At 41.2% G+C, this 18,706-nt stretch overlaps 35 non-coding genes across 35 annotated transcripts; 15 read left to right on the top strand and 20 right to left on the bottom strand.

Annotated features, from left to right (window-relative positions):
* Nucleotides 1–511: 511 nt before the first annotated feature.
* On the top strand, nt 512–584 carry Trnan-guu (transfer RNA asparagine (anticodon GUU)). Its single transcript has one exon. It is a non-coding gene; the product is annotated as a tRNA-Asn (tRNA).
* A 522-nt stretch (nt 585–1,106) lies between these two features.
* Trnan-guu (transfer RNA asparagine (anticodon GUU)) lies at nt 1,107–1,180 on the bottom strand. Its single transcript has one exon. It is a non-coding gene; the product is annotated as a tRNA-Asn (tRNA).
* A 664-nt stretch (nt 1,181–1,844) lies between these two features.
* Nucleotides 1,845–1,917, top strand: Trnan-guu (transfer RNA asparagine (anticodon GUU)). The gene has a single exon. It is a non-coding gene; the product is annotated as a tRNA-Asn (tRNA).
* A 1,260-nt stretch (nt 1,918–3,177) lies between these two features.
* On the top strand, nt 3,178–3,250 carry Trnan-guu (transfer RNA asparagine (anticodon GUU)). Its single transcript has one exon. It is a non-coding gene; the product is annotated as a tRNA-Asn (tRNA).
* A 1,259-nt stretch (nt 3,251–4,509) lies between these two features.
* On the top strand, nt 4,510–4,582 carry Trnan-guu (transfer RNA asparagine (anticodon GUU)). Its single transcript has one exon. It is a non-coding gene; the product is annotated as a tRNA-Asn (tRNA).
* A 55-nt stretch (nt 4,583–4,637) lies between these two features.
* Nucleotides 4,638–4,710, top strand: Trnav-aac (transfer RNA valine (anticodon AAC)). The gene has a single exon. It is a non-coding gene; the product is annotated as a tRNA-Val (tRNA).
* Nucleotides 4,711–5,842: 1,132 nt separating this feature from the next.
* On the top strand, nt 5,843–5,915 carry Trnan-guu (transfer RNA asparagine (anticodon GUU)). The gene has a single exon. It is a non-coding gene; the product is annotated as a tRNA-Asn (tRNA).
* Nucleotides 5,916–5,970: 55 nt separating this feature from the next.
* Nucleotides 5,971–6,043, top strand: Trnav-aac (transfer RNA valine (anticodon AAC)). The gene has a single exon. It is a non-coding gene; the product is annotated as a tRNA-Val (tRNA).
* Nucleotides 6,044–7,303: 1,260 nt separating this feature from the next.
* On the top strand, nt 7,304–7,376 carry Trnav-aac (transfer RNA valine (anticodon AAC)). Its single transcript has one exon. It is a non-coding gene; the product is annotated as a tRNA-Val (tRNA).
* Nucleotides 7,377–9,969: 2,593 nt separating this feature from the next.
* Trnav-aac (transfer RNA valine (anticodon AAC)) lies at nt 9,970–10,042 on the top strand. The gene has a single exon. It is a non-coding gene; the product is annotated as a tRNA-Val (tRNA).
* A 1,342-nt stretch (nt 10,043–11,384) lies between these two features.
* Nucleotides 11,385–11,457, bottom strand: Trnav-cac (transfer RNA valine (anticodon CAC)). The gene has a single exon. It is a non-coding gene; the product is annotated as a tRNA-Val (tRNA).
* A 232-nt stretch (nt 11,458–11,689) lies between these two features.
* Trnak-cuu (transfer RNA lysine (anticodon CUU)) lies at nt 11,690–11,762 on the bottom strand. The gene has a single exon. It is a non-coding gene; the product is annotated as a tRNA-Lys (tRNA).
* A 292-nt stretch (nt 11,763–12,054) lies between these two features.
* On the top strand, nt 12,055–12,128 carry Trnan-guu (transfer RNA asparagine (anticodon GUU)). Its single transcript has one exon. It is a non-coding gene; the product is annotated as a tRNA-Asn (tRNA).
* A 256-nt stretch (nt 12,129–12,384) lies between these two features.
* Trnav-cac (transfer RNA valine (anticodon CAC)) lies at nt 12,385–12,457 on the bottom strand. Its single transcript has one exon. It is a non-coding gene; the product is annotated as a tRNA-Val (tRNA).
* A 104-nt stretch (nt 12,458–12,561) lies between these two features.
* Nucleotides 12,562–12,634, bottom strand: Trnav-aac (transfer RNA valine (anticodon AAC)). Its single transcript has one exon. It is a non-coding gene; the product is annotated as a tRNA-Val (tRNA).
* A 55-nt stretch (nt 12,635–12,689) lies between these two features.
* Trnak-cuu (transfer RNA lysine (anticodon CUU)) lies at nt 12,690–12,762 on the bottom strand. The gene has a single exon. It is a non-coding gene; the product is annotated as a tRNA-Lys (tRNA).
* A 292-nt stretch (nt 12,763–13,054) lies between these two features.
* On the top strand, nt 13,055–13,128 carry Trnan-guu (transfer RNA asparagine (anticodon GUU)). Its single transcript has one exon. It is a non-coding gene; the product is annotated as a tRNA-Asn (tRNA).
* Nucleotides 13,129–13,384: 256 nt separating this feature from the next.
* Trnav-cac (transfer RNA valine (anticodon CAC)) lies at nt 13,385–13,457 on the bottom strand. Its single transcript has one exon. It is a non-coding gene; the product is annotated as a tRNA-Val (tRNA).
* Nucleotides 13,458–13,561: 104 nt separating this feature from the next.
* Nucleotides 13,562–13,634, bottom strand: Trnav-aac (transfer RNA valine (anticodon AAC)). Its single transcript has one exon. It is a non-coding gene; the product is annotated as a tRNA-Val (tRNA).
* A 55-nt stretch (nt 13,635–13,689) lies between these two features.
* On the bottom strand, nt 13,690–13,762 carry Trnak-cuu (transfer RNA lysine (anticodon CUU)). The gene has a single exon. It is a non-coding gene; the product is annotated as a tRNA-Lys (tRNA).
* A 292-nt stretch (nt 13,763–14,054) lies between these two features.
* On the top strand, nt 14,055–14,128 carry Trnan-guu (transfer RNA asparagine (anticodon GUU)). The gene has a single exon. It is a non-coding gene; the product is annotated as a tRNA-Asn (tRNA).
* A 256-nt stretch (nt 14,129–14,384) lies between these two features.
* Nucleotides 14,385–14,457, bottom strand: Trnav-cac (transfer RNA valine (anticodon CAC)). The gene has a single exon. It is a non-coding gene; the product is annotated as a tRNA-Val (tRNA).
* Nucleotides 14,458–14,561: 104 nt separating this feature from the next.
* Nucleotides 14,562–14,634, bottom strand: Trnav-aac (transfer RNA valine (anticodon AAC)). The gene has a single exon. It is a non-coding gene; the product is annotated as a tRNA-Val (tRNA).
* Nucleotides 14,635–14,689: 55 nt separating this feature from the next.
* Trnak-cuu (transfer RNA lysine (anticodon CUU)) lies at nt 14,690–14,762 on the bottom strand. Its single transcript has one exon. It is a non-coding gene; the product is annotated as a tRNA-Lys (tRNA).
* A 292-nt stretch (nt 14,763–15,054) lies between these two features.
* Trnan-guu (transfer RNA asparagine (anticodon GUU)) lies at nt 15,055–15,128 on the top strand. The gene has a single exon. It is a non-coding gene; the product is annotated as a tRNA-Asn (tRNA).
* Nucleotides 15,129–15,384: 256 nt separating this feature from the next.
* Trnav-cac (transfer RNA valine (anticodon CAC)) lies at nt 15,385–15,457 on the bottom strand. Its single transcript has one exon. It is a non-coding gene; the product is annotated as a tRNA-Val (tRNA).
* A 104-nt stretch (nt 15,458–15,561) lies between these two features.
* Nucleotides 15,562–15,634, bottom strand: Trnav-aac (transfer RNA valine (anticodon AAC)). The gene has a single exon. It is a non-coding gene; the product is annotated as a tRNA-Val (tRNA).
* A 55-nt stretch (nt 15,635–15,689) lies between these two features.
* Nucleotides 15,690–15,762, bottom strand: Trnak-cuu (transfer RNA lysine (anticodon CUU)). The gene has a single exon. It is a non-coding gene; the product is annotated as a tRNA-Lys (tRNA).
* Nucleotides 15,763–16,384: 622 nt separating this feature from the next.
* Nucleotides 16,385–16,457, bottom strand: Trnav-cac (transfer RNA valine (anticodon CAC)). Its single transcript has one exon. It is a non-coding gene; the product is annotated as a tRNA-Val (tRNA).
* A 232-nt stretch (nt 16,458–16,689) lies between these two features.
* On the bottom strand, nt 16,690–16,762 carry Trnak-cuu (transfer RNA lysine (anticodon CUU)). The gene has a single exon. It is a non-coding gene; the product is annotated as a tRNA-Lys (tRNA).
* Nucleotides 16,763–17,054: 292 nt separating this feature from the next.
* Trnan-guu (transfer RNA asparagine (anticodon GUU)) lies at nt 17,055–17,128 on the top strand. Its single transcript has one exon. It is a non-coding gene; the product is annotated as a tRNA-Asn (tRNA).
* A 256-nt stretch (nt 17,129–17,384) lies between these two features.
* Trnav-cac (transfer RNA valine (anticodon CAC)) lies at nt 17,385–17,457 on the bottom strand. Its single transcript has one exon. It is a non-coding gene; the product is annotated as a tRNA-Val (tRNA).
* Nucleotides 17,458–17,689: 232 nt separating this feature from the next.
* Trnak-cuu (transfer RNA lysine (anticodon CUU)) lies at nt 17,690–17,762 on the bottom strand. The gene has a single exon. It is a non-coding gene; the product is annotated as a tRNA-Lys (tRNA).
* A 292-nt stretch (nt 17,763–18,054) lies between these two features.
* Trnan-guu (transfer RNA asparagine (anticodon GUU)) lies at nt 18,055–18,128 on the top strand. Its single transcript has one exon. It is a non-coding gene; the product is annotated as a tRNA-Asn (tRNA).
* Nucleotides 18,129–18,384: 256 nt separating this feature from the next.
* On the bottom strand, nt 18,385–18,457 carry Trnav-cac (transfer RNA valine (anticodon CAC)). The gene has a single exon. It is a non-coding gene; the product is annotated as a tRNA-Val (tRNA).
* Between the last annotated feature and the right edge of the window lie 249 nt (nt 18,458–18,706).

The raw sequence follows: 18,706 nt of genomic DNA, 5'->3' as shown, positions 1-18,706 counted from the left end.
AAATGTATAAGTAAATCAATTATTAATAGTTTGTTTAAATGAAACCGGAAACAAACCGAGAAAACGTACCTTTCGTATTGCTTCTTGAAGACATCCCTCAAAAAATGTGTCATTCCTTTTTCCCATTTATTTGAAAAACTATAAGCCCAATCTAAAAGTAAATTTGATTTTCGTGTTTTCTCGTTTAATTTTAGATCTAGTTCATATTGTTTTATATATGTCTGTGAAAGAAAAAAACAATCCCGAAAAGTCGGGCTTATTTTGTCGGGCTTATTTTTCAGTCCGATTTTACACGAAAACATTCGTTTACTTTATTTATTTTCCAAACTATCAGCACATCTCTCCTTCAAAATATCCAAATTCATGAGCCGCAATGCCATTTCTGGAGACTAACAGGTGTAGCTAGCTGATTTTGAAATCGGTACTGCTCCTGGTGTACTTCATGGTGTGAGGCATCATCTTTTTGTATTGGAAAACAGGTGTTTCAAGTCTTGCTGAAAATCGTACATGTGCCTGGCTAGCTCAGTCGGTAGAGCATGAGACTGTTAATCTCAGGGTCGTGGGTTCGAGCCCAACGTTGGGCGGCAATGTTCTAAATAAAAGTTGTTCCCATAAATTGAAGACGATATGCGAGGTTCAGTTCCCATAGTGTAGTGGTTATCACGTCGGCCTAACACGCTGAAGGTCCTCAGTTCGATCCTGGGTGGGAACAAGACGCTAGTAAACCTCGTGCTAGCTCGTAAATTGCAACCATTTTGTCGTAATGGCTTTAAAATCTGTTTTCGAAATGAGTGCTTTGGTAGACAAACGTGTCCTCATAGTGTAGCGGTTATCACGTCAGCCTCACACGCTGAAGATTCTTCGGGGTTTACCCAAGTGGAACGCCATCGGCTTGTCGGTGAAACCACTAGTTGTATTAATTATCAATGACTGTAGAGTAAGTTATTAAAACTAAGCAATGGTACCATAATATGTTTTTGTGAAGAGTCACCAAGTTTGTTCACCACTGACGACTAGCCAAAGACGTATACTTGAAAGCGAGGGAGGTTTTTTAAAAAACTGGAAGCATCTCTTTGGAAACGAAAAATCGTTAAAAACATGGCCTTCGCCCCTGGGTGGGATCGAACCACCAGCCTTCCGGTTAACAGCCGAACGCGCTAGCCAATTGCGCCACAAAGGCATGTACTGTCCAAGGGGGAAAGGTAATTCAACGGCTATGCAGGACTGGAAGAAACGTCCTTGAACATTATTCAACCCTTTTGATAATGTGAGAAAAGTCAGTTGGACGCCATTTGTCAAGTTTGTAATTAGGCTTCTACCAAGGACAGAGTAAAAATGTATAAGTAAATCAATTATTAATAGTTTGTTTAAATGAAACCGGAAACAAACCGAGAAAACGTACCTTTCGTATTGCTTCTTGAAGACATCCCTAAAAAAATGTGTCATTCCTTTTTCCCATTTATTTGAAAAACTATAAGCCCAATCTAAAAGTAAATTTGATTTTCGTGTTTTCTCGTTTAATTTTAGATCTAGTTCATATTGTTTTATATATGTCTGTGAAAGAAAAAAACAATCCCGAAAAGTCGGGCTTATTTTGTCGGGCTTATTTTTCAGTCCGATTTTACACGAAAACATTCGTTTACTTTATTTATTTTCCAAACTATCAGCACATCTCTCCTTCAAAATATCCAAATTCATGAGCCGCAATGCCATTTCTGGAGACTAACAGGTGTAGCTAGCTGATTTTGAAATCGGTACTGCTCCTGGTGTACTTCATGGTGTGAGGCATCATCTTTTTGTATTGGAAAACAGGTGTTTCAAGTCTTGCTGAAAATCGTACATGTGCCTGGCTAGCTCAGTCGGTAGAGCATGAGACTGTTAATCTCAGGGTCGTGGGTTCGAGCCCAACGTTGGGCGGCAATGTTCTAAATAAAAGTTGTTCCCATAAATTGAAGACGATATGCGAGGTTCAGTTCCCATAGTGTAGTGGTTATCACGTCGGCCTAACACGCTGAAGGTCCTCAGTTCGATCCTGGGTGGGAACAAGACGCTAGTAAACCTCGTGCTAGCTCGTAAATTGCAACCATTTTGTCGTAATGGCTTTAAAATCTGTTTTCGAAATGAGTGCTTTGGTAGACAAACGTGTCCTCATAGTGTAGCGGTTATCACGTCAGCCTCACACGCTGAAGATTCTTCGGGGTTTACCCAAGTGGAACGCCATCGGCTTGTCGGTGAAACCACTAGTTGTATTAATTATCAATGACTGTAGAGTAAGTTATTAAAACTAAGCAATGGTACCATAATATGTTTTTGTGAAGAGTCACCAAGTTTGTTCACCACTGACGACTAGCCAAAGACGTATACTTGAAAGCGAGGGAGGTATTTTAAAAAACTGGAAGCATCTCTTTGGAAACGAAAAATCGTTAAAAACATGGCCTTCGCCCCTGGGTGGGATCGAACCACCAGCCTTCCGGTTAACAGCCGAACGCGCTAGCCAATTGCGCCACAAAGGCATGTACTGTCCAAGGGGGAAAGGTAATTCAACGGCTATGCAGGACTGGAAGAAACGTCCTTGAACATTATTCAACCCTTTTGATAATGTGAGAAAAGTCAGTTGGACGCCATTTGTCAAGTTTGTAATTAGGCTTCTACCAAGGACAGAGTAAAAATGTATAAGTAAATCAATTATTAATAGTTTGTTTAAATGAAACCGGAAACAAACCGAGAAAACGTACCTTTCGTATTGCTTCTTGAAGACATCCCTAAAAAAATGTGTCATTCCTTTTTCCCATTTATTTGAAAAACTATAAGCCCAATCTAAAAGTAAATTTGATTTTCGTGTTTTCTCGTTTAATTTTAGATCTAGTTCATATTGTTTTATATATGTCTGTGAAAGAAAAAAACAATCCCGAAAAGTCGGGCTTATTTTGTCGGGCTTATTTTTCAGTCCGATTTTACACGAAAACATTCGTTTACTTTATTTATTTTCCAAACTATCAGCACATCTCTCCTTCAAAATATCCAAATTCATGAGCCGCAATGCCATTTCTGGAGACTAACAGGTGTAGCTAGCTGATTTTGAAATCGGTACTGCTCCTGGTGTACTTCATGGTGTGAGGCATCATCTTTTTGTATTGGAAAACAGGTGTTTCAAGTCTTGCTGAAAATCGTACATGTGCCTGGCTAGCTCAGTCGGTAGAGCATGAGACTGTTAATCTCAGGGTCGTGGGTTCGAGCCCAACGTTGGGCGGCAATGTTCTAAATAAAAGTTGTTCCCATAAATTGAAGACGATATGCGAGGTTCAGTTCCCATAGTGTAGTGGTTATCACGTCGGCCTAACACGCTGAAGGTCCTCAGTTCGATCCTGGGTGGGAACAAGACGCTAGTAAACCTCGTGCTAGCTCGTAAATTGCAACCATTTTGTCGTAATGGCTTTAAAATCTGTTTTCGAAATGAGTGCTTTGGTAGACAAACGTGTCCTCATAGTGTAGCGGTTATCACGTCAGCCTCACACGCTGAAGATTCTTCGGGGTTTACCCAAGTGGAACGCCATCGGCTTGTCGGTGAAACCACTAGTTGTATTAATTATCAATGACTGTAGAGTAAGTTATTAAAACTAAGCAATGGTACCATAATATGTTTTTGTGAAGAGTCACCAAGTTTGTTCACCACTGACGACTAGCCAAAGACGTATACTTGAAAGCGAGGGAGGTTTTTTAAAAACTGGAAGCATCTCTTTGGAAACGAAAAATCGTTAAAAACATGGCCTTCGCCCCTGGGTGGGATCGAACCACCAGCCTTCCGTTTAACAGCCGAACGCGCTAGCCAATTGCGCCACAAAGGTATGTACTGTCCAAGGGGGAAAGGTAATTCAACGGCTATGCAGGACTGGAAGAAACGTCCTTGAACATTATTCAACCCTTTTGATAATGTGAGAAAAGTCAGTTGGACGCCATTTGTCAAGTTTGTAATTAGGCTTCTACCAAGGACAGAGTAAAAATGTATAAGTAAATCAATTATTAATAGTTTGTTTAAATGAAACCGGAAACAAACCGAGAAAACGTACCTTTCGTATTGCTTCTTGAAGACATCCCTAAAAAAATGTGTCATTCCTTTTTCCCATTTATTTGAAAAACTATAAGCCCAATCTAAAAGTAAATTTGATTTTCGTGTTTTCTCGTTTAATTTTAGATCTAGTTCATATTGTTTTATATATGTCTGTGAAAGAAAAAAACAATCCCGAAAAGTCGGGCTTATTTTGTCGGGCTTATTTTTCAGTCCGATTTTACACGAAAACATTCGTTTACTTTATTTATTTTCCAAACTATCAGCACATCTCTCCTTCAAAATATCCAAATTCATGAGCCGCAATGCCATTTCTGGAGACTAACAGGTGTAGCTAGCTGATTTTGAAATCGGTACTGCTCCTGGTGTACTTCATGGTGTGAGGCATCATCTTTTTGTATTGGAAAACAGGTGTTTCAAGTCTTGCTGAAAATCGTACATGTGCCTGGCTAGCTCAGTCGGTAGAGCATGAGACTGTTAATCTCAGGGTCGTGGGTTCGAGCCCAACGTTGGGCGGCAATGTTCTAAATAAAAGTTGTTCCCATAAATTGAAGACGATATGCGAGGTTCAGTTCCCATAGTGTAGTGGTTATCACGTCGGCCTAACACGCTGAAGGTCCTCAGTTCGATCCTGGGTGGGAACAAGACGCTAGTAAACCTCGTGCTAGCTCGTAAATTGCAACCATTTTGTCGTAATGGCTTTAAAATCTGTTTTCGAAATGAGTGCTTTGGTAGACAAACGTGTCCTCATAGTGTAGCGGTTATCACGTCAGCCTCACACGCTGAAGATTCTTCGGGGTTTACCCAAGTGGAACGCCATCGGCTTGTCGGTGAAACCACTAGTTGTATTAATTATCAATGACTGTAGAGTAAGTTATTAAAACTAAGCAATGGTACCATAATATGTTTTTGTGAAGAGTCACCAAGTTTGTTCACCACTGACGACTAGCCAAAGACGTATACTTGAAAGCGAGGGAGGTTTTTTAAAAAACTGGAAGCATCTCTTTGGAAACGAAAAATCGTTAAAAACATGGCCTTCGCCCCTGGGTGGGCTCGAACCACCAGCCTTCCGGTTAACAGCCGAACGCGCTAGCCAATTGCGCCACAAAGGCATGTACTGTCCAAGGGGGAAAGGTAATTCAACGGCTATGCAGGACTGGAAGAAACGTCCTTGAACATTATTCAACCCTTTTGATAATGTGAGAAAAGTCAGTTGGACGCCATTTGTCAAGTTTGTAATTAGGCTTCTACCAAGGACAGAGTAAAAATGTATAAGTAAATCAATTATTAATAGTTTGTTTAAATGAAACCGGAAACAAACCGAGAAAACGTACCTTTCGTATTGCTTCTTGAAGACATCCCTAAAAAAATGTGTCATTCCTTTTTCCCATTTATTTGAAAAACTATAAGCCCAATCTAAAAGTAAATTTGATTTTCGTGTTTTCTCGTTTAATTTTAGATCTAGTTCATATTGTTTTATATATGTCTGTGAAAGAAAAAAACAATCCCGAAAAGTCGGGCTTATTTTGTCGGGCTTATTTTTCAGTCCGATTTTACACGAAAACATTCGTTTACTTTATTTATTTTCCAAACTATCAGCACATCTCTCCTTCAAAATATCCAAATTCATGAGCCGCAATGCCATTTCTGGAGACTAACAGGTGTAGCTAGCTGATTTTGAAATCGGTACTGCTCCTGGTGTACTTCATGGTGTGAGGCATCATCTTTTTGTATTGGAAAACAGGTGTTTCAAGTCTTGCTGAAAATCGTACATGTGCCTGGCTAGCTCAGTCGGTAGAGCATGAGACTGTTAATCTCAGGGTCGTGGGTTCGAGCCCAACGTTGGGCGGCAATGTTCTAAATAAAAGTTGTTCCCATAAATTGAAGACGATATGCGAGGTTCAGTTCCCATAGTGTAGTGGTTATCACGTCGGCCTAACACGCTGAAGGTCCTCAGTTCGATCCTGGGTGGGAACAAGACGCTAGTAAACCTCGTGCTAGCTCGTAAATTGCAACCATTTTGTCGTAATGGCTTTAAAATCTGTTTTCGAAATGAGTGCTTTGGTAGACAAACGTGTCCTCATAGTGTAGCGGTTATCACGTCAGCCTCACACGCTGAAGATTCTTCGGGGTTTACCCAAGTGGAACGCCATCGGCTTGTCGGTGAAACCACTAGTTGTATTAATTATCAATGACTGTAGAGTAAGTTATTAAAACTAAGCAATGGTACCATAATATGTTTTTGTGAAGAGTCACCAAGTTTGTTCACCACTGACGACTAGCCAAAGACGTATACTTGAAAGCGAGGGAGGTTTTTTAAAAAACTGGAAGCATCTCTTTGGAAACGAAAAATCGTTAAAAACATGGCCTTCGCCCCTGGGTGGGATCGAACCACCAGCCTTCCGGTTAACAGCCGAACGCGCTAGCCAATTGCGCCACAAAGGCATGTACTGTCCAAGGGGGAAAGGTAATTCAACGGCTATGCAGGACTGGAAGAAACGTCCTTGAACATTATTCAACCCTTTTGATAATGTGAGAAAAGTCAGTTGGACGCCATTTGTCAAGTTTGTAATTAGGCTTCTACCAAGGACAGAGTAAAAATGTATAAGTAAATCAATTATTAATAGTTTGTTTAAATGAAACCGGAAACAAACCGAGAAAACGTACCTTTCGTATTGCTTCTTGAAGACATCCCTAAAAAAATGTGTCATTCCTTTTTCCCATTTATTTGAAAAACTATAAGCCCAATCTAAAAGTAAATTTGATTTTCGTGTTTTCTCGTTTAATTTTAGATCTAGTTCATATTGTTTTATATATGTCTGTGAAAGAAAAAAACAATCCCGAAAAGTCGGGCTTATTTTGTCGGGCTTATTTTTCAGTCCGATTTTACACGAAAACATTCGTTTACTTTATTTATTTTCCAAACTATCAGCACATCTCTCCTTCAAAATATCCAAATTCATGAGCCGCAATGCCATTTCTGGAGACTAACAGGTGTAGCTAGCTGATTTTGAAATCGGTACTGCTCCTGGTGTACTTCATGGTGTGAGGCATCATCTTTTTGTATTGGAAAACAGGTGTTTCAAGTCTTGCTGAAAATCGTACATGTGCCTGGCTAGCTCAGTCGTTAGAGCATGAGACTGTTAATCTCAGGGTCGTGGGTTCGAGCCCAACGTTGGGCGGCAATGTTCTAAATAAAAGTTGTTCCCATAAATTGAAGACGATATGCGAGGTTCAGTTCCCATAGTGTAGTGGTTATCACGTCGGCCTAACACGCTGAAGGTCCTCAGTTCGATCCTGGGTGGGAACAAGACGCTAGTAAACCTCGTGCTAGCTCGTAAATTGCAACCATTTTGTCGTAATGGCTTTAAAATCTGTTTTCGAAATGAGTGCTTTGGTAGACAAACGTGTCCTCATAGTGTAGCGGTTATCACGTCAGCCTCACACGCTGAAGATTCTTCGGGGTTTACCCAAGTGGAACGCCATCGGCTTGTCGGTGAAACCACTAGTTGTATTAATTATCAATGACTGTAGAGTAAGTTATTAAAACTAAGCAATGGTACCATAATATGTTTTTGTGAAGAGTCACCAAGTTTGTTCACCACTGACGACTAGCCAAAGACGTATACTTGAAAGCGAGGGAGGTTTTTAAAAAACTGGAAGCATCTCTTTGGAAACGAAAAATCGTTAAAAACATGGCCTTCGCCCCTGGGTGGGATCGAACCACCAGCCTTCCGGTTAACAGCCGAACGCGCTAGCCAATTGCGCCACAAAGGCATGTACTGTCCAAGGGGGAAAGGTAATTCAACGGCTATGCAGGACTGGAAGAAACGTCCTTGAACATTATTCAACCCTTTTGATAATGTGAGAAAAGTCAGTTGGACGCCATTTGTCAAGTTTGTAATTAGGCTTCTACCAAGGACAGAGTAAAAATGTATAAGTAAATCAATTATTAATAGTTTGTTTAAATGAAACCGGAAACAAACCGAGAAAACGTACCTTTCGTATTGCTTCTTGAAGACATCCCTAAAAAAATGTGTCATTCCTTTTTCCCATTTATTTGAAAAACTATAAGCCCAATCTAAAAGTAAATTTGATTTTCGTGTTTTCTCGTTTAATTTTAGATCTAGTTCATATTGTTTTATATATGTCTGTGAAAGAAAAAAACAATCCCGAAAAGTCGGGCTTATTTTGTCGGGCTTATTTTTCAGTCCGATTTTACACGAAAACATTCGTTTACTTTATTTATTTTCCAAACTATCAGCACATCTCTCCTTCAAAATATCCAAATTCATGAGCCGCAATGCCATTTCTGGAGACTAACAGGTGTAGCTAGCTGATTTTGAAATCGGTACTGCTCCTGGTGTACTTCATGGTGTGAGGCATCATCTTTTTGTATTGGAAAACAGGTGTTTCAAGTCTTGCTGAAAATCGTACATGTGCCTGGCTAGCTCAGTCGTTAGAGCATGAGACTGTTAATCTCAGGGTCGTGGGTTCGAGCCCAACGTTGGGCGGCAATGTTCTAAATAAAAGTTGTTCCCATAAATTGAAGACGATATGCGAGGTTCAGTTCCCATAGTTTAGTGGTTATCACGTCGGCCTAACACGCTGAAGGTCCTCAGTTCGATCCTGGGTGGGAACAAGACGCTAGTAAACCTCGTGCTAGCTCGTAAATTGCAACCATTTTGTCGTAATGGCTTTAAAATCTGTTTTCGAAATGAGTGCTTTGGTAGACAAACGTGTCCTCATAGTGTAGCGGTTATCACGTCAGCCTCACACGCTGAAGATTCTTCGGGGTTTACCCAAGTGGAACGCCATCGGCTTGTCGGTGAAACCACTAGTTGTATTAATTATCAATGACTGTAGAGTAAGTTATTAAAACTAAGCAATGGTACCATAATATGTTTTTGTGAAGAGTCACCAAGTTTGTTCACCACTGACGACTAGCCAAAGACGTATACTTGAAAGCGAGGGAGGTTTTTTAAAAAACTGGAAGCATCTCTTTGGAAACGAAAAATCGTTAAAAACATGGCCTTCGCCCCTGGGTGGGATCGAACCACCAGCCTTCCGGTTAACAGCCGAACGCGCTAGCCAATTGCGCCACAAAGGCATGTACTGTCCAAGGGGGAAAGGTAATTCAACGGCTATGCAGGACTGGAAGAAACGTCCTTGAACATTATTCAACCCTTTTGATAATGTGAGAAAAGTCAGTTGGACGCCATTTGTCAAGTTTGTAATTAGGCTTCTACCAAGGACAGAGTAAAAATGTATAAGTAAATCAATTATTAATAGTTTGTTTAAATGAAACCGGAAACAAACCGAGAAAACGTACCTTTCGTATTGCTTCTTGAAGACATCCCTAAAAAAATGTGTCATTCCTTTTTCCCATTTATTTGAAAAACTATAAGCCCAATCTAAAAGTAAATTTGATTTTCGTGTTTTCTCGTTTAATTTTAGATCTAGTTCATATTGTTTTATATATGTCTGTGAAAGAAAAAAAACAATCCCGAAAAGTCGGGCTTATTTTGTCGGGCTTATTTTTCAGTCCGATTTTACACGAAAACATTCGTTTACTTTATTTATTTTCCAAACTATCAGCACATCTCTCCTTCAAAATATCCAAATTCATGAGCCGCAATGCCATTTCTGGAGACTAACAGGTGTAGCTAGCTGATTTTGAAATCGGTACTGCTCCTGGTGTACTTCATGGTGTGAGGCATCATCTTTTTGTATTGGAAAACAGGTGTTTCAAGTCTTGCTGAAAATCGTACATGTGCCTGGCTAGCTCAGTCGTTAGAGCATGAGACTGTTAATCTCAGGGTCGTGGGTTCGAGCCCAACGTTGGGCGGCAATGTTCTAAATAAAAGTTGTTCCCATAAATTGAAGACGATATGCGAGGTTCAGTTCCCATAGTGTAGTGGTTATCACGTCGGCCTAACACGCTGAAGGTCCTCAGTTCGATCCTGGGTGGGAACAAGACGCTAGTAAACCTCGTGCTAGCTCGTAAATTGCAACCATTTTGTCGTAATGGCTTTAAAATCTGTTTTCGAAATGAGTGCTTTGGTAGACAAACGTGTCCTCATAGTGTAGCGGTTATCACGTCAGCCTCACACGCTGAAGATTCTTCGGGGTTTACCCAAGTGGAACGCCATCGGCTTGTCGGTGAAACCACTAGTTGTATTAATTATCAATGACTGTAGAGTAAGTTATTAAAACTAAGCAATGGTACCATAATATGTTTTTGTGAAGAGTCACCAAGTTTGTTCACCACTGACGACTAGCCAAAGACGTATACTTGAAAGCGAGGGAGGTTTTTTAAAAAACTGGAAGCATCTCTTTGGAAACGAAAAATCGTTAAAAACATGGCCTTCGCCCCTGGGTGGGATCGAACCACCAGCCTTCCGGTTAACAGCCGAACGCGCTAGCCAATTGCGCCACAAAGGCATGTACTGTACAAGGGGAAAGGTAATTCAACGGCTATGCAGGACTGGAAGAAACGTCCTTGAACATTATTCAACCCTTTTGATAATGTGAGAAAAGTCAGTTGGACGCCATTTGTCAAGTTTGGCGAAGAAGAAGAAGAAGAAGAAGAAGAAGAAGAAGAAGAAGAAGAAGAAGAAGAAGAAGAAGAAGAAGAAGAAGAAGAAGAAGAAGAAGAAGAAGAAGAAGAAGAAGAAGAAGAAGAAGAAGAAGAAGAAGAAGAAGAAGAAGAAGAAGAAGAAGAAGAAGAAGAAGAAGAAGAAGAAGAAGAAGAAGAAGAAGAAGAAGAAGAAGAAGAAGAAGAAGAAGAAGAAGAAGAAGAAGAAGAAGAAGAAGAAGAAGAAGAAGAAGAAGAAGAAGAAGAAGAAGAAGAAGAAGAAGAAGAAGAAGAAGAAGAAGAAGAAGAAGAAGAAGAAGAAGAAGAAGAAGAAGAAGAAGAAGAAGAAGAAGAAGAAGAAGAAGAAGAAGAAGAAGAAGAAGAAGAAGAAGAAGAAGAAGAAGAAGAAGAAGAAGAAGAAGAAGAAGAAGAAGAAGAAGAAGAAGAAGAAGAAGAAGAAGAAGAAGAAGAAGAAGAAGAAGAAGAAGAAGAAGAAGAAGAAGAAGAAGAAGAAGAAGAAGAAGAAGAAGAAGAAGAAGAAGAAGAAGAAGAAGAAGAAGAAGAAGAAGAAGAAGAAGAAGAAGAAGAAGAAGAAGAAGAAGAAGAAGAAGAAGAAGAAGAAGAAGAAGAAGAAGAAGAAGAAGAAGAAGAAGAAGAACACTCCAATCAATGATAATCAATAATCCTAGTAGTTTTACAGACAATCAGAATGCGGTCCAGTTGTAAAAACCACGAAGCAGATGTTCTCACCCAGGATTGAACTGGGGATCTTCAGCGTGTGAGGCTGACGTGATAACCGCTACACTATGAGAACACATTTGTCTAGCATAGCACTCATTTCAAAAACAGATTTAACTAGCGGTTACGACATTCGAAAAATGTTTGCATTTCCGGCCTAGCACAAGATTTGCAGCGCCTTGTTCCCACCCAGGATCGAACTGAGGACCTTCAGCGTGTTAGGCCGACGTGATAACCACTACACTATGGGAACTGAAGCCTGCAACACACCTACAAAGACCACGAACAGCTTTTATTTAGAACATTGCCGCCCAACGTGGGGCTCGAACCCACGACCCTGAGATTAAGAGTCTCATGCTCTACCGACTGAGCTAGCCAGGCACATCAACAAGGTGAAACGCAAGAAGGTAACAGTTTATCGATGATTATAGTATTTGGCCTTTCAGAGCAACAGCGTAGTCTTAAAGTAAAATTAAAACTTTAAACATTTTTCTGTCGTTATACATATGTTCGGCTTTCAGCAAGACGTGAGACAACTTTTTCCAAATACAAAAAGATCGTGCCTTACACCATCAAGTATACTAGGAGTAGTGCCTATTTGAAAATCAGTTGAGCTACACGTGTTATTCTCCAGAAATGGCATTACATTACCTTTCCCCTATATTTATCGCATGCCTTTGTGGCGCAATTGGCTAGCGCGTTCGGCTGTTAACCGGAAGGCTGGTGGTTCGATCCCACCCAGGGGCGATAGCAAAACTTTAAACGCTGTTTTGTTCCAAATAGATCCTTACCATATCTAACAAAAAAACCTCCCTCAGTTTCAAGCATACTTCTTTGGCTAGTCATCAGTGGTGAACGAACTTGGTGACTCTTCGCTAAAACAGATTATGGGAACCATGCTCACTTTTATATATAACATACACTCCAATCAATGATAATCAATAATCCTAGTAGTTTTACAGACAATCAGAATGCGGTCCAGTTGTAAAAACCACGAAGCAGATGTTCTCACCCAGGATTGAACTGGGGATCTTCAGCGTGTGAGGCTGACGTGATAACCGCTACACTATGAGAACACATTTGTCTAGCATAGCACTCATTTCAAAAACAGATTTAACTAGCGGTTACGACATTCGAAAAATGTTTGCATTTCCGGCCTAGCACAAGATTTGCAGCGCCTTGTTCCCACCCAGGATCGAACTGAGGACCTTCAGCGTGTTAGGCCGACGTGATAACCACTACACTATGGGAACTGAAGCCTGCAACACACCTACAAAGACCACGAACAGCTTTTATTTAGAACATTGCCGCCCAACGTGGGGCTCGAACCCACGACCCTGAGATTAAGAGTCTCATGCTCTACCGACTGAGCTAGCCAGGCACATCAACAAGGTGAAACGCAAGAAGGTAACAGTTTATCGATGATTATAGTATTTGGCCTTTCAGAGCAACAGCGTAGTCTTAAAGTAAAATTAAAACTTTAAACATTTTTCTGTCGTTATACATATGTTCGGCTTTCAGCAAGACGTGAGACAACTTTTTCCAAATACAAAAAGATCGTGCCTTACACCATCAAGTATACTAGGAGTAGTGCCTATTTGAAAATCAGTTGAGCTACACGTGTTATTCTCCAGAAATGGCATTACATTACCTTTCCCCTATATTTATCGCATGCCTTTGTGGCGCAATTGGCTAGCGCGTTCGGCTGTTAACCGGAAGGCTGGTGGTTCGATCCCACCCAGGGGCGATAGCAAAACTTTAAACGCTGTTTTGTTCCAAATAGATCCTTACCATATCTAACAAAAAAACCTCCCTCAGTTTCAAGCATACTTCTTTGGCTAGTCATCAGTGGTGAACGAACTTGGTGACTCTTCGCTAAAACAGATTATGGGAACCATGCTCACTTTTATATATAACATACACTCCAATCAATGATAATCAATAATCCTAGTAGTTTTACAGACAATCAGAATGCGGTCCAGTTGTAAAAACCACGAAGCAGATGTTCTCACCCAGGATTGAACTGGGGATCTTCAGCGTGTGAGGCTGACGTGATAACCGCTACACTATGAGAACACATTTGTCTAGCATAGCACTCATTTCAAAAACAGATTTAACTAGCGGTTACGACATTCGAAAAATGTTTGCATTTCCGGCCTAGCACAAGATTTGCAGCGCCTTGTTCCCACCCAGGATCGAACTGAGGACCTTCAGCGTGTTAGGCCGACGTGATAACCACTACACTATGGGAACTGAAGCCTGCAACACACCTACAAAGACCACGAACAGCTTTTATTTAGAACATTGCCGCCCAACGTGGGGCTCGAACCCACGACCCTGAGATTAAGAGTCTCATGCTCTACCGACTGAGCTAGCCAGGCACATCAACAAGGTGAAACGCAAGAAGGTAACAGTTTATCGATGATTATAGTATTTGGCCTTTCAGAGCAACAGCGTAGTCTTAAAGTAAAATTAAAACTTTAAACATTTTTCTGTCGTTATACATATGTTCGGCTTTCAGCAAGACGTGAGACAACTTTTTCCAAATACAAAAAGATCGTGCCTTACACCATCAAGTATACTAGGAGTAGTGCCTATTTGAAAATCAGTTGAGCTACACGTGTTATTCTCCAGAAATGGCATTACATTACCTTTCCCCTATATTTATCGCATGCCTTTGTGGCGCAATTGGCTAGCGCGTTCGGCTGTTAACCGGAAGGCTGGTGGTTCGATCCCACCCAGGGGCGATAGCAAAACTTTAAACGCTGTTTTGTTCCAAATAGATCCTTACCATATCTAACAAAAAAACCTCCCTCAGTTTCAAGCATACTTCTTTGGCTAGTCATCAGTGGTGAACGAACTTGGTGACTCTTCGCTAAAACAGATTATGGGAACCATGCTCACTTTTATATATAACATACACTCCAATCAATGATAATCAATAATCCTAGTAGTTTTACAGACAATCAGAATGCGGTCCAGTTGTAAAAACCACGAAGCAGATGTTCTCACCCAGGATTGAACTGGGGATCTTCAGCGTGTGAGGCTGACGTGATAACCGCTACACTATGAGAACACATTTGTCTAGCATAGCACTCATTTCAAAAACAGATTTAACTAGCGGTTACGACATTCGAAAAATGTTTGCATTTCCGGCCTAGCACAAGATTTGCAGCGCCTTGTTCCCACCCAGGATCGAACTGAGGACCTTCAGCGTGTTAGGCCGACGTGATAACCACTACACTATGGGAACTGAAGCCTGCAACACACCTACAAAGACCACGAACAGCTTTTATTTAGAACATTGCCGCCCAACGTGGGGCTCGAACCCACGACCCTGAGATTAAGAGTCTCATGCTCTACCGACTGAGCTAGCCAGGCTCATCAACAAGGTGAAACGCAAGAAGGTAACAGTTTATCGATGATTATAGTATTTGGCCTTTCAGAGCAACAGCGTAGTCTTAAAGTAAAATTAAAACTTTAAACATTTTTCTGTCGTTATACATATGTTCGGCTTTCAGCAAGACGTGAGACAACTTTTTCCAAATACAAAAAGATCGTGCCTTACACCATCAAGTATACTAGGAGTAGTGCCTATTTGAAAATCAGTTGAGCTACACGTGTTATTCTCCAGAAATGGCATTACATTACCTTTCCCCTATATTTATCGCATGCCTTTGTGGCGCAATTGGCTAGCGCGTTCGGCTGTTAACCGGAAGGCTGGTGGTTCGATCCCACCCAGGGGCGATAGCAAAACTTTAAACGCTGTTTTGTTCCAAATAGATCCTTACCATATCTAACAAAAAAACCTCCCTCAGTTTCAAGCATACTTCTTTGGCTAGTCATCAGTGGTGAACGAACTTGGTGACTCTTCGCTAAAACAGATTATGGGAACCATGCTCACTTTTATATATAACATACACTCCAATCAATGATAATCAATAATCCTAGTAGTTTTACAGACAATCAGAATGCGGTCCAGTTGTAAAAACCACGAAGCAGATGTTCTCACCCAGGATTGAACTGGGGATCTTCAGCGTGTGAGGCTGACGTGATAACCGCTACACTATGAGAACACATTTGTCTAGCATAGCACTCATTTCAAAAACAGATTTAACTAGCGGTTACGACATTCGAAAAATGTTTGCATTTCCGGCCTAGCACAAGATTTGCAGCGCCTTGTTCCCACCCAGGATCGAACTGAGGACCTTCAGCGTGTTAGGCCGACGTGATAACCACTACACTATGGGAACTGAAGCCTGCAACACACCTACAAAGACCACGAACAGCTTTTATTTAGAACATTGCCGCCCAACGTGGGGCTCGAACCCACGACCCTGAGATTAAGAGTCTCATGCTCTACCGACTGAGCTAGCCAGGCACATCAACAAGGTGAAACGCAAGAAGGTAACAGTTTATCGATGATTATAGTATTTGGCCTTTCAGAGCAACAGCGTAGTCTTAAAGTAAAATTAAAACTTTAAACATTTTTCTGTCGTTATACATATGTTCGGCTTTCAGCAAGACGTGAGACAACTTTTTCCAAATACAAAAAGATCGTGCCTTACACCATCAAGTATACTAGGAGTAGTGCCTATTTGAAAATCAGTTGAGCTACACGTGTTATTCTCCAGAAATGGCATTACATTACCTTTCCCCTATATTTATCGCATGCCTTTGTGGCGCAATTGGCTAGCGCGTTCGGCTGTTAAACGGAAGGCTGGTGGTTCGATCCCACCCAGGGGCGATAGCAAAACTTTAAACGCTGTTTTGTTCCAAATAGATCCTTACCATATCTAACAAAAAAACCTCCCTCAGTTTCAAGCATACTTCTTTGGCTAGTCATCAGTGGTGAACGAACTTGGTGACTCTTCGCTAAAACAGATTATGGGAACCATGCTCACTTTTATATATAACATACACTCCAATCAATGATAATCAATAATCCTAGTAGTTTTACAGACAATCAGAATGCGGTCCAGTTGTAAAAACCACGAAGCAGATGTTCTCACCCAGGATTGAACTGGGGATCTTCAGCGTGTGAGGCTGACGTGATAACCGCTACACTATGAGAACACATTTGTCTAGCATAGCACTCATTTCAAAAACAGATTTAACTAGCGGTTACGACATTCGAAAAATGTTTGCATTTCCGGCCTAGCACAAGATTTGCAGCGCCTTGTTCCCACCCAGGATCGAACTGAGGACCTTCAGCGTGTTAGGCCGACGTGATAACCACTACACTATGGGAACTGAAGCCTGCAACACACCTACAAAGACCACGAACAGCTTTTATTTAGAACATTGCCGCCCAACGTGGGGCTCGAACCCACGACCCTGAGATTAAGAGTCTCATGCTCTACCGACTGAGCTAGCCAGGCACATCAACAAGGTGAAACGCAAGAAGGTAACAGTTTATCGATGATTATAGTATTTGGCCTTTCAGAGCAACAGCGTAGTCTTAAAGTAAAATTAAAACTTTAAACATTTTTCTGTCGTTATACATATGTTCGGCTTTCAGCAAGACGTGAGACAACTTTTTCCAAATACAAAAAGATCGTGCCTTACACCATCAAGTATACTAGGAGTAGTGCCTATTTGAAAATCAGTTGAGCTACACGTGTTATTCTCCAGAAATGGCATTACATTACCTTTCCCCTATATTTATCGCATGCCTTTGTGGCGCAATTGGCTAGCGCGTTCGGCTGTTAACCGGAAGGCTGGTGGTTCGATCCCACCCAGGGGCGATAGCAAAACTTTAAACGCTGTTTTGTTCCAAATAGATCCTTACCATATCTAACAAAAAAACCTCCCTCAGTTTCAAGCATACTTCTTTGGCTAGTCATCAGTGGTGAACGAACTTGGTGACTCTTCGCTAAAACAGATTATGGGAACCATGCTCACTTTTATATATAACATACACTCCAATCAATGATAATCAATAATCCTAGTAGTTTTACAGACAATCAGAATGCGGTCCAGTTGTAAAAACCACGAAGCAGATGTTCTCACCCAGGATTGAACTGGGGATCTTCAGCGTGTGAGGCTGACGTGATAACCGCTACACTATGAGAACACATTTGTCTAGCATAGCACTCATTTCAAAAACAGATTTAACTAGCGGTTACGACATTCGAAAAATGATTGCATTTCCGGCCTAGCACAAGATTTGCAGCGCCTTGTTCCCACCCAGGATCGAACTGAGGACCTTCAGCGTGTTAGGCCGACGTGATAACCACTACACTATGGGAACTGAAGCCTGCAACACACCTACAAAGACCACGAACAGCTTTTATTTAGAACATTGCCGCCCAACGTGGGGCTCGAACCCACGACCCTGAGATTAAGAGTCTCATGCTCTACCGACTGAGCTAGCCAGGCACATCAACAAGGTGAAACGCAAGAAGGTAATAGTTTATCGATGATTATAGTATTTGGCCTTTCAGAGCAACAGCGTAGTCTTAAAGTAAAATTAAAACTTTAAACATTTTTCTGTCGTTATACATATGTTCGGCTTTCAGCAAGACGTGAGACAACTTTTTCCAAATACAAAAAGATCGTGCCTTACACCATCAAGTATACTAGGAGTAGTGCCTATTTGAAAATCAGTTGAGCTACACGTGTTATTCTCCAGAAATGGCATTACATTACCTTTCCCCTATATTTATCGCATGCCTTTGTGGCGCAATTGGCTAGCGCGTTCGGCTGTTAACCGGAAGGCTGGTGGTTCGATCCCACCCAGGGGCGATAGCAAAACTTTAATCGCTGTTTTGTTCCAAATAGATCCTTACCATATCTAACAAAAAAACCTCCCTCAGTTTCAAGCATACTTCTTTGGCTAGTCATCAGTGGTGAACGAACTTGGTGACTCTTCGCCAAAACAGATTATGGGAACCATGCTCACTTTTATATATAACATACACTCCAATCAATGATAATCAATAATCCTAGTAGTTTTACAGATAATCAGAATGCGGTCCAGTTGTAAAAACCACGAAGCAGATGTTCTCACCCAGGATTGAACTGGGGATCTTCAGCGTGTGAGGCTGACGTGATAACCGCTACACTATGAGAACACATTTGTCTAGCATAGCACTCATTTCAAAAACAGATTTAACTAGCGGTTACGACATTCGAAAAATGATTGCATTTCCGGCCTAGCACAAGATTTGCAGCGCCTTGTTCCCACCCAGGATCGAACTGAGGACCTTCAGCGTGTTAGGCCGACGTGATAACCACTACACTATGGGAACTGAAGCCTGCAACACACCTACAAAGACCACGAACAGCTTTTATTTAGAACATTGCCGCCCAACGTGGGGCTC

The sequence above is a fragment of the Daphnia carinata genome, unplaced genomic scaffold (genome assembly GCF_022539665.2).
Source record: "Daphnia carinata strain CSIRO-1 unplaced genomic scaffold, CSIRO_AGI_Dcar_HiC_V3 NW_026452971.1___fragment_3, whole genome shotgun sequence".
Lineage (NCBI taxonomy): Eukaryota > Metazoa > Arthropoda > Branchiopoda > Diplostraca > Daphniidae > Daphnia > Daphnia carinata.
This window is presented reverse-complemented; position numbering and strand designations above follow the sequence as displayed.